Below are 12,618 nucleotides of genomic sequence, written 5' to 3'. Positions count from 1 at the left end.
CAGCCCCGTGGAAGGCCGCGGCTCCAGCCGCGGAAGCCAGGAAGAAGCAGGACGACCTCCTGGCCGCGTGGGCAGGCCGACGGCGGCGTCCTGCCACGTTGGCTGAAGACAACAGCATTGGGTAAGTGGCCTGCTCGCGGGGGGACCCACGGGCAGCGCTAGTTCATAACACCAGCATTAAGTCTGCATCTCAAGCTGTGGACTCTTCTGTTCACTTTCCTTCAAAATCAAGAAAGCAAAAAATACACATTCCTCCGCAGGTAACTCTGGCAGAATCAGCCATGTCAAAAATCTTGGAGGCATTATCCTCTTTCTTTCAAGAATTAGAACAAGCTAAACAGTTACCACCTGATTCCCCCTCGCAATCTTCTCCATCACCTTCACCGTCTCCTGTTCCAAGAGAACCTTATTCAGAACAGGAATTGCAGCCTACCAGCCCGGGTTCCCAAATTTCCATTGCTTCTTCTCACTCTTTGATGGGATTTCCTTCTGATTCCCCAGAAAGACCACCGCAGCCTAATTCTCCAGAGGACTTAACTTATTATGCTAAGTTTATTGAAAAAGTAGGAACCACCCTCCAAGTCCCGACGGGACCCAAGGGCTGAAATGATGGGAATCCTAAAGATATTTGAAGCTCCTGCTGAACCAACTGCCCTACCACCGCATGATGTCTTACAGAATTTTCTTTTAAAAAATTGGAAGACCCCTTTATACAACTACTGCAACTTCTAGGAAAATTGATATAAAATAAAAAATATGCAATTCCTCCATTTATGAGACTCCTCAACTTCCACATCAATCTGTCGTTGTGGAGTCCACTCTCTCAAGAGCAAAACGCTCCAAGCTACATTCCAACGCCCCACCAATTAAAGAGAGCAAATGCCTGGACGACTTTACAAAGAAGGTGTACCATTCCTCAATGTTAACCTCCAGGATTCAACATCACCAATTTTATACCACGCAGTACCTCTTTGAGACTCTGCAAAAACTACGCCCTGTTTGCATCTCAGAAGACAATACTCTTCCACAGCCATACCTTGATCTTGAAGAAGGTCTTAGACATCTTCTTCGATCCATTTTTTAGTCATTTGAGTCAACATCATGAGCCTCTGCTACGGCCATTGTGGCCAGGCATCTTGCATGGTTAAAAGCCAGTGCTATTTGATCAGACGTCCATGAAAAACTGGCAGATATTCCATGCATGGGAAGCAATCTCTTTGGTGATCAGTTTACGGATTTGGTTTCTTGACTCAAAGAGCAGTCTGCAGCGGTACAATCACTTACCTACACTACTGAAACACAAAGACATCAGTAAAAATACCCTCCATGTTACCATCATCGGTATTACCCGAGGGCATATTCTCGACCCTTTACTCAGTATAGACAACAGCCATATACTTCTGCTAGGTCCACACCACAGGCTGCGAAAGGAGACGACTTAGACAACAGAGACAACAAAAACAAGCACCAGCTGCACAACAAAAACAACCATCAACTTCGTCTTTTTGAGGATGATTCAGCCATCACCACTCCCGAATTTCATAGGAGGTTGTCTTCAATTCTTCCTCATCAATTGGGCATCCATTACCTCAGACCAATGGGTAATCAACATCATAAAAAAGGGTTATCAACTAAATTTCAAATCTATCCCACCTCTTCCTCACAGTTCTCCAATATGGTCTGTACTCACTCATACAACATCCCTCAAGTCAGAGTTAACCAACCTGACCCTGCAGCATTCCATTCAAACAATCCCTCTTCATCTTCAGAATCAAGGATTCTATTCCCAATATTTCCTCATTCCAAAGAAATCAGGGGGCCTTCGTCCTATTCTGGATCTCCGTCTCCTAAACCAACACATCCAGAGAGAAAAATTCAAGATGACCTCTCTCAAGAACATCCTATCTCTTTTATAACCCAACGATTGGCTTTGTTCCATCGACCTGAAGGATGCCTACTCCCATATTCTAATTCACCCTTCCTCTTGGCAATACCTCTGCTTTCAAGCTCAGAGTTCACATTACCAATACAAAGTTTTCCCCTTTGGTCTTTCCTCAGCCCCCAGGGTATTCATGAAATGCCTAGCAGTGGTGGTGGCTCATCTCAGACAGATGTCGATCCAGATATTTCCATACCTGGACGACTGGTTGATAGTGGCTTCCAACCCGTCCACTCTCCAGGAGCAATTTATAGTTACGCACTATAAATTGCCTTCAGATATTGGGATTCCTAATCAACTTCGAAAAATCCCAACTCCAACCTACACAAATACTTCAGTTTATAGGTGCTCTCATCAATACGACAGAGCAGAAAGCATATCTCCCATCAGACAGAATGCACACTCTGATGACATTAGCAGTCAATCTAATCAACAAAAACCAAGCATCTGCACGCCAAATCCTTCAACTTCTGGGTCATATGGTAGCGGCCATCTATGTAGTTCCCCACACCAAGCTTCACATGTGCCGCTTACAATGGGGATTAAAGATGCAGTGGTCTCAGTTTCTACAACCACTCAGCTCCAGGATACGCATTACCAACTCAATGAAAGAGGACATTCGTTGGTGGCTCTTTCCTTCCAACCTATCAATGGGAGCCCCCTTCAGGCTACCTCCACATCAGCTTGCACTCACTACATGTTGCGTCCGTCGCTGCTCGACGCCCTCACTCCGCCCTCTTTACCTCTGTGGCGACTCCCTCCAGGTCTGATGGACCGCTGGCTGCCGTGGCATCTCCATGCCGTCTCCCTCCAGTGTCCCCGGACCAGCTCGACGTTGCAGATCCGCCATGTTGCCTGATAACCTAGGGCGCACGCTCTGATTGAAGTACCAGCAAGGGCGCAAACCTCAAGGGCGTCCCCCTGAGATGACATCATCCGCTTCCAATATTTAAAGGTCTCTAATTCACTATCTAACTGAGTTAGCAAGGAGAGGATTCGGATACGGATTCAGCTACGTTTCCTCCAAGCTACTCTGCCTCCTCAGAGTTACCAGAGGTACCCGCTCCTCGGGGTCCTCGCTCTTTTCTTTCAGATTACAGATAGGAGCCAGTACTCGCTCCTCGAGGGCCCATGATCCTGGACACTTTGAAGATTCTCTACTGCCTGGAAGCTATCGCTGCTACAAACAACTGTGAGTTACCATCGCTCTCTCAGAGCTTTCCCTGGAATCAGGTACATGCTCCTCAAGGGTCTAAACCTTTCCAGCTCCTGGGCTTCCTTGAGACCTTATGTGGGTTTTGTCATCTAGTTCTGTTCATGAAACTTGTCTACTCTACCTACTCACTTTCTAAAGTTTCTCAACAGCTCAGCCATCCTGGATCGCGGTTCCAGTGCCTGAGGGACTACAGCCCTGCTGGGCATATCAGCTCATTATTGCCACCTCTGGTGGTTTCCAAAACCTGTTTAATAAAAGAACGAATGTGCGTCTGTCTCCATACTCAAGCCTAGCCGGTGGTCCCTCTCGGGATATCCTCCCGGGGGCGTGGTCATCTGCCACTGGCCCAGGGATTCACCACTACTATCTGAGATTCATAACAGATTGCTAACTCCTCTCAGAGAACCCTAACAGATTGTTATCTCCCATCATAATGAATATAACAGAATCTGAGGCACTACAAGATAGTTGACTCCTCCTTCTTAGGAGCCATTCATTCAGATTGCTCCTCCCATCTAACGCCCAGCTTTCTTAACAGATTTACATCAGATTGCTACTCCCTAGCAGATTCCTAACAGATTGCTAACTCCTTAGCAGATATACAACACTACGGACACGTCCAAGAAGGGTTGGGGGGGCCCACCTAGGTGTCCTGAAGACTCAAGGTCTCTGGACTCCCCAGGAATCTCGAAACCAGATCAATCTCTTAGAACTGTGAAAAATATGGAAGGCACTTCAAACCTTCTCAACTCAGATCCGCCACTCAAACCTCATGGTGTATACCGACAACCAAGTGGCAATGTTTTACATAAACAAGCAAGGAGGGTCCTGTTATGAAACCCTGCCCGCGGGTCCCCCCACGAGCATGCACTCACCCCATGTTGCTGCTGCTTCACCCGACGCGGCATGGACGCCGCCGTCGGGCCTTTCATCGTGGCTGGAGCCGCAGACTTGCTTCCCCTGTGGCCCGGAGGCTGTCCATCAAGGCCCCTCTTCACCACGGCTGGAGCCGCGGACTTTGCCGCCGCCGCCTATCGCGGCCGGAAGCCGTCGCCGACTTCACTCCTTCTTCGCGGCACAATGGCCACATCCCCGGGCTTGAGTGGTGGCTGGAGCCACCCCCGGGGCCTCCTGCAGCAGCTGGAGCCGCTGCCGTCATCAGGGCCTGCTCTCCAGGCCCAGCCCTGCCTTCTGCGCGAGGACGTCGGTGCAGGGCGCTGTCCGCGGGCCTGCACAAGTTCCTGTTTCTCTCCTAGGCGCCGGCACGCGCCTCTCTTCAGGATTTAAAGGGCCAGACACAGGAAGTGTGCTGGCCCCACCTAGGGAGTGGACTTCCTGCTCCAGCCCTATAAAAGGGCTGCTCCGCCACTATATCCTTGCCTTGCATCGGAGTTACTTCACTCTGGAGGCTCCTGCCTGGCAGAGCTCCGTCAGGTCTTCTTTGTGGAGCTCCTGTTCGTTTCATCTCGCCATGTCAAGTCATGTCTTCATGCTATGTCTTCGTACCTGAGGTCCTCGTCCAGGTGTCCTGGTATTCGTCTCCTGGTGTTTCGCCTCCTGGTGTCCTGCCCTCTTTGGTGTTCATGTCTGTGCTCCTGAGCCTTCTGGTACTGTCGGTCCTGCTCCCTCGGATGATGTCTTTCCCAGATTGGAGAGGCCTGCAGGTGGACTGGTGTCCTGAGCTCCTGAGCAGTCTCGTCCTGCCAGCCGTGTTGGTGCTTCGGATGACATCGGCTTTGTCATCGGAGTTCCACCTCACCTAGATCCTTCCTGCACTTGTCCCGCTCCCAGCGTGGTCCGTGACCAGTCTCCTCGGGCTGTGTAGGGTGTGCAGTGGGACAGGGTGGTCCGCGACCAGTCTCGCGGGTGGACTGAGTAGGGCACCCTGAGAGACAGTGCCAATGTCCTCCTGCCTTTCGTCTTGTCTTGTTTGGATTTCAAGTTCCTCGCCATGTTTGTGATGCCGTTGCATCAACCCAAGTCTTCATCTGTGATGCCGTTGCATCAACCCAAGTCTTCGTCTGTGGTGCCGTTGCATCAACCCAAGTCTTCGTCTGTGATGCCGTCGCATCAAACCTAGTCTGCCATGTCTTCGTGTCAAGGCCCATCTGCCCTCGACCTCAAGCCAGGCCTGCTTCTCCATGCTGATCCAAGCGGCAGGTCCAAAAGGGCTCGGAATGGTCGGAGGACCATTCACATTCCAACATCATCCTGTTGTTGGCCTTGGGAGCTTGCCGGCCTGGCGGAGGGTAAGACCTTCTGCCATAGTGGAACACGCAGTCAACCCTCAGTTCTGTCCTGGATCCGTCTGGGGTCAGGCTGAGGCCCAAGGGCACACAAAACACCCCTCTTGTAACTGGTCCGGTTCTTGGATACTATGTCGGGAAGCACTTCGAATACTTCATTGGACCCTAAAATTCCAAATCTCCCTACAAGTAACTTACCTTCCGGGCCTAGACAATATCACAGCAGATCGTCTAAGCTGAGTGTTCCATCCACTCGAGTGGACCCTAAATCCAAAAGTGGCGGAAAACATTTTTCAGAAATGGGGTTTTCCGTCAATAGATCTCTTCACCACCGAAAGCAACAGACAAGTTCAAACTTTCTGCTCAATTTATCCCAGTAGTACACGGTTGGCCCCCGATGCCTTCCTCATTCCATGGACAACAGGCCTGATGTATGCTTATCCTCCTATTCCACTAATTTCTCGGACAATTAAAAAATGCATACAGGATGTGGCGGACATGATACTCATCGCGCCAGCATGGCCAAGGCAGTCATAGTATATGTATCTGCTCCGTCTTTCCATACGCACACCGATACTACTACAAAACCATCCACATCTTCTGACACAAGAAAGGGGCTCTCTTCTTCACCCGCTGAATCAATCGCTTCATCTCACAGCATGGAGATTGAACAGCAGGTATTAACGCACCTTAATTTACCCACTGAGGTGGAGGATATTCTTATCGCATCCAGAAAGCCTTTCACAAGACGAAACTATACAGGTAAATGGAATCGCTATCTCACCTGGTGCAGCCCTAGGAACATAAATCCTTTTTTCGCTACAGTCTCTCCAGTACTACAGTATCTGCACACACTTTACGAAGCAGGTTTAGCTACCACTTCGGTCAGAGTACTCATTAGTGCTATTGCAGTGTTTCTTGACCAGCAGCATGATTTGCCCATATCGAATCATCCATTAATATCTAGATTCATGAAAGGCATGTTACAACTCCGCCCACCGGTGACTAAACTGCCGATACCATCAGACATGTTAGGCTGTGCCTCCTCTTATAAGATATGCCGTGAAGCAAGGGATTTGGGCTGTGTGCTTGATACTGATCTAAGAATGAAAGCGTCAGTTAAATCTATTACAAGGGATAGCTTCTATAAATTGCATATATTGAAAAAAATGAAACCGCTTCTCCACAAAAATGATTTTCAGATGGTACTGCAGGCTCTGATCTTGCCAAAGTTGGATTACTGTAACGCCCAGCTATTGGGTGTACCAATATCCACGATTAGACCTCTGCAGCTGGTGCAAAATGCCGCGGCACGGCTTTTATCTGGGACCAAGAAATTTGATCATGTTTCTCCGGTGTTGATGAAATTACATTGGTTGCCCGTTCAGTTTAGAATTAAGTATAAATGTCTCACTTTAATTCACAAAGCCGTCTATGGCCACAATACTGAATGGCTGAATGCTTCGCTTCGCATTCATGTTCCAACTGGTAATCTTAGATCTTTAGGACAGGCTCTGTTGACAATACCTTCTCCCAAATTGACCCATCTTGTTTCAGTTAGTGAGAGAGCTCTGTCATTGGCTGGACCAAAGCTGTGGAACTCATTGCCAGTTTCCATTCGTACTGCGGAAAATATTAAGAGTTTCAAAAAAATGATAAAAACCTGGTTGTTTGATCAGGCTTTTAATCATGTTGATTGATACTTTTTGGAATCTGGCTGCCTTCAAACTATTCAGTTGACTAACTACAGTGCAGTTTATTTTAGGTTTTAAGTTTGGTGCTCTTTAATTTTAATGTAATTTTGGTGCTTTTTACTTAACATGTTTTATTATGTTTTTTTATGTTTAATTTTTAAAAGTAATTTTAAAAAACAATTTATGATATATTTTTTTTTAATTGTGATAAGAATAGGGAATTGCAATTACTGTCCTAGGATAGAAATTAATTTAGGAAGTATTGGGTGTTAATGTATGTAATGTGTTTGGTGATTTGATTGTTTTTGATCTTGCTATTGTAAACCGACTTGATATGAATTTGAAAGTCGGTATATAAATCTGACTAAATAAATAAATAAAATCTCAACGTAGTATTGGAGCAGCTCATGCTACCACCCTTTGAACCTATGGACACCAACCACATAAAATATGTGACATGGAAAACTGTGTTTCTAGTGGCCATTACATCAGCACGGAGGGTCAGTGAACTGCAAGCTTTGGTTCACTACTCCCCTTACCTGGAATTATACCATGATAAAGTAACCCTCCAACCTCATCCTACCTTTCTCCCTGTTGTGTTCCGCGCCCATGGCCGCCCGCGGGCGCGGCCCCCTACCTCCTCCGACGACCAGGGCAGCGTCGGGACCGACTGCCCTGCCCTGAGCTCTGCACCCCCACGCGGCGGCGCGGGCCTTCGGGCTGGCCGCCGGGATCAGAGCCGTCCCTGCTCCTCCCGCGCGGCCGCTGCTGCCTCTCCTCCGCGGCCCGGATCCAAGATGGCCGCCGCCTTGCTTGGACGTGAGGCCACGCCCCTTTTTCAGAGTTAAAGGGACCTCGCCCCTTTAATTGCCTGCAGCTGGTTCTTACCTCTAGGGCCAGAGGAAGTATTTAAGGAGACTTCCTCTGACCATTCCTCGACTTGGCAACGTCCTTCAACGCTGTCTAGTCCCCTTGCCTTGGTGAGTTCCCTGCGCTTGGACGCTGGTTCCTGTTTCATCTTGGTGTTCCTGGTTCCTGACTTCGGATTGGCTTACGGTGATTCTCTGGTTCCTGACTTCGGATTGGCAAGTGGTGATTCTCTGGTTCCTGACTTGGGATCGGCAAGCGGTGACTCTCTGGTACACGACCTCGGACTGGTGAGCGTGATCCTCTGGCACTCGACCCAGGACTCCTTCAAGACTACCATCTCCAAGGCCCCACCTAAGTCCCAGCGACCCGGGTCCCTACAGGCTCCTCCTGGGGGGACCACAGGCTTCCAGGGCGAAGCTCCAGTTGGCTTTTGCACTGTTACCCTGACCTCTCGAGGTCCACCTATGTCCCAGCGGTTGGGTCCCTACGGGCTCCTCCCGGGGGGACCGCAGACCACCAGTGGTGAAGACCGTCCTTCTGCTCATCTCCTTGTCCATCTCCACAGTAGCTTCTGCCTTCAGTGCCAAGGGTCAGCTGCTCTCCTCCTCTGTCCTGCCTCACCACCCGACGAGAGAACCTACGGATCCTCCGCAAGGTGTAACATCCCCTCGTCGGCCCAAGGGTCCACAAACCTGAGCATAACAGATTGCCAAGTCCATAGACCCGGCAGAGGCATCTGCCCGCCAGGTCATTCCCGGAATTGCCCAGTGACTGAAGGAGCAACAACAGACCATCGATGCCCTGGTATCTGCGGTACAGGGCCTGACCCAGTGCCTCGAGGCATTAGGGCCCATGAACCCGACGCTGTCGTCTCTGTCTGGGGCTCAAAGAGGCCGCCCTACTCAGCCGCACACTGTCCAGGCCTCCGGGGGCCACCCGGGACAAGGAAGCCCCACTCAACTCCCGGCATCCTCTCGATACGCCGGAGATGCAAAGTTGTGTCGAGGCTTCCTTAGGCAGTGCCAGGTCCGTTTTTCCTTGCTCCCTGCGCAGTTTCCCAGCGACCTGGTCAAGACCAGCTACATTATGTCCCTGCTCAACGGGAGGCCTCTGATCTGGGCCTCTCATCTGTGGGAAAGAAGGGACCCTGTCTTCGATAACTTGAGTCAGTTCCTGTCTGCTTTCCGTCAGATTTTCGTCCGCAAATCCACTGCGGTCTCTGAATTGCTCAGATTGCGACAAGGTACTCAGACTGTGGCCGAATATGCTACGGAGTTCCGTACCTTGGCCACAGAGCTGAATTGGAGAGATGATTGCCTCCACGGGATTTTTCTGAAAGGACTACCCTCTCGCCTTCAGAACGAGCTAGCGGCGAAAGAACTTCCGGAGGACTTTGATGCCCTAGTAAAATTGGCCAATCGAGTGGATCGCCAGATGAGACTTCGCCTTCCAGTACTCAAGGCGCCGAGGAGGTCCTCACCACCTCCCAAGAGTGCTCCTGAAGTTCCTGGGACATCCGCCGAGGAACCCATGGAGTTGGGTCGCGGAAGAGTCTCCCCCCAGGAACGCCGGAGTCAGATAAGGGAGGGGCTCTGTTTTTACTGCGGAGCAGCAGGCCATCAGATAGCGGTATGCCCAACTCGGTCGGAAAACACTCGGGCCTAGGACCGAAAGGAGGTATCATCCTGGGCCGTGCTTCTCCTGTACCTCCACTAATCCTACCAGTTGCGTTACAGTTTGCCGGCGGCGAGTTCCACACATTGGCTTTGGTGGACTCCGGTGCCGGGAGTAACTTCATTATGAAAAGTCTGGCGGAGCATTTGGAGTTACCACAAGCTCGCCTTCCAGCGCCCTTGGTTATCTCCTCCATTCAAGGGAAACCTCTCCCGGAACGCGTGACACACACCACAGTTCCTGTCCCGCTGAGAGTTGGAATCCTTCATCACGAGCGCATACCATTGTATGTTTTGGAATACTCCATTGTATGTTTTGGAATGTCCTGGGCCTTCCCTGGCTGCAGGAACACGAACCCCAGTTTAACTGGAAGACTTTGCAGCTGTCTTGCTGGGGGCCGAAGTGTCACGGCAATTGCCTCCAATCTGTGGTTCCTGTCTCCTGTCCTGTGGCTTCCACCAACCTTCCATGCCTGCCAGCCCCTTTCGCCGCCTACACGGATGTTTTCTCAAAACAGAAGGCCGAGGTACTGCCACCGCATCGGTCCTTCGATTGTGCCATCAATCTCCTCCCAGGAACGGAGCCTCCTCGAGGGCGCACCTATGCCCTCTCTCCGGCCGAGACGCAGGCCATGAAGAAGTACATCGAGGAAAATCTGGAGAGAGGATTCATCCGGAAGTCACAGTCCCCAGCAGGAGCCAACTTCTTCTTCGTCGCCAAGAAGGACGGAACTCAATGCCCTTGCATTGACTACAGAGGCCTGAACGCCATAACAGTCAAGGACCGTTACCCGTTACTCCTAATCTCAGAACTCTTTGACAGGTTGCAAGGAGCACAGATCTTCTCCAAACTGGATCTCCGGGGGACCTACAATTTGATCCGTATCAAAGAGGGCGATGAGTGGAAGACGGCGTTCAATACCCGAGACGGCCACTACGAGTATTTAGTGATGCCTTTCAGGCTCTGAAATGCCCCTGCGGTGTTCCAAAACACTATGAATGAGATACTCCGCGACCTCTTGTATCGGTGCGTGGTCGTATACTTGGATGACATACTGATATTTTCAAATACCCTTTCCGATCACCGCCAGCACATCATCCAAGTACTACAGTGCCTTAGAGAGCACAAATTGTACGCGAAGCTTGAAAAGTGCCTTTTTGAGCAGGAATCCCTTCCCTTCCTGGGATACATAGTTTCCAGAGAAGGCTTTCGCGTGGACCCTCTGAAGCTGAGAGCCATTCGGGAATGGCCGCAGCCGTCAAGACTAAAGGCACTCCAGAGGTTTCTGGGGTTCGCGAACTACTATCGCTCTTTCATCCCGCATTATGCGACCATCGTGGCCCCGATGACAGCCCTGACCCGGAAGGGTGCGGACCCCAAAAAATGGCCTCCTGTGGCAGAGGCCGCATTCCGTCGCCTCAAACAGGCGTTCTTGGTACAGCCGTGCCTTTGGCATCTGGATCCTCAGCGGCCGTTTGTCATAGAAGTGGACGCATCCTCAGAAGGCGTAGGTGCCGTTCTGAGCCAAACCTCCGAAAAGCATAAACTACGTCCGTGTGCCTTCCTCTCTCGCCAGTTTTCCCCAGCCAAACGGAACTATGCCATAGGTGGTAAAGAACTCTTGGCTATAAAGGTAGCCTTAGAAGAGTGGCGGCCCTGGCTAGAGGGGGCACAAAACCAATTTATGGTCTATACGGAGCACAAAAACTTAAGAGTACCTGCAACGAGCCCAATGACTCAACCCACGGCAGGCTCGTTGGGCCCTATTCTTCACGAGGTTCAACTTCGTCCTCCGTTACCGACCCGCTGGGAAGAATGTCAGGGCTGACGCCCTATCCCGTGTCTTTGAATCCACGGAAGGTACGGAGGAACCGCGGTTCATCATAGAACCGTCCCGTATCCACCTGTCTGCTACCACGACCATCCCTCCTGGGAAAACCCTGGTTCCACAGCATCTGCGGAAACACGTCCTAGCTTGGGCCCACGACTCCCGTTGTTCAGGCCATCCTGGACAATCCCGGACCCTACAAAACTTACGCCGATACTATTGGTGGCCTAAAGTCAACCAGGACGCCCGGGCTTACGTGGAGTCCTGTCAGACCTGTGCCCGCCACAAAAGGATCTACGGTGCGACCCCGGGTCTACTGCAGCCTTTACCAGTGCCCGCAGAGCCTTGGACTCATCTGGCCACCGACTTTGTGGTCGACCTGCCGCTATCTAGTGGCAATACAGTCATATGGGTGGTCGTAGACTGATTCAGTAAGATGGCACATTTCGTGCCCCTCCCGGGGCTGCTGTCTGGCCCCCAGCTGGTCCAACTGTTCGTGCAGCATATTTTTCGGCTGCATGGCCTTCCTAAAAGCATCCTCTCAGATAGGGAACCTGAGTTTACCGCCAGGTTTTGGAGGGCCCGCTGCCAAACGTTTGACGTTACCTTAGACTACACATCGGCGTACCATCCTCAGTCTAATGGTCTAGCGGAAAGGACTAACCAGAAGCTAAAACAATTCCTCTATGTCAACGAAAAACAGGACGATTGGTCCAGCCTGCTACCTTGGGCGGAGTTTGCGCTCAACTCCCACCACTCCTCTGCTACTGGATCCTCGCCGTTTCAGATTGTGTATGGGAAGCAGCCACGCCCTCTGCTGCCAGTCCCCATCACAGTTACGTCCCCTGTAGTTCAACTTTCAGCAGACGAGTTACACTGCTTGTGGATCTCCACACGACGCGCATTGGTCCAAGCCAGTCAAACAGCTAAAAGATACGCAGATCAGCGAAGAAGGCCGAACCCCCTGTTCCAGCCAGGCCAAAAGATATGGTTAAGTACCCAGTTCATCCGGCTGAAGCTGCCATCCAAACGACTGGCCCCACGCTTTATTTGACTTTTCCCCATCATCCGTCAAGTTGGAGCCATGTCATACCAGCTTCGTCTGCCGCCTTCCCTCAAAATACACAACACCTTCCATGTGTCTCTCTTAA

Source organism: Rhinatrema bivittatum, chromosome 1 (assembly GCF_901001135.1).
Source record: "Rhinatrema bivittatum chromosome 1, aRhiBiv1.1, whole genome shotgun sequence".
NCBI classification, from domain to species: domain Eukaryota; kingdom Metazoa; phylum Chordata; class Amphibia; order Gymnophiona; family Rhinatrematidae; genus Rhinatrema; species Rhinatrema bivittatum.
Note: the sequence above shows the minus strand (reverse complement) of the source record.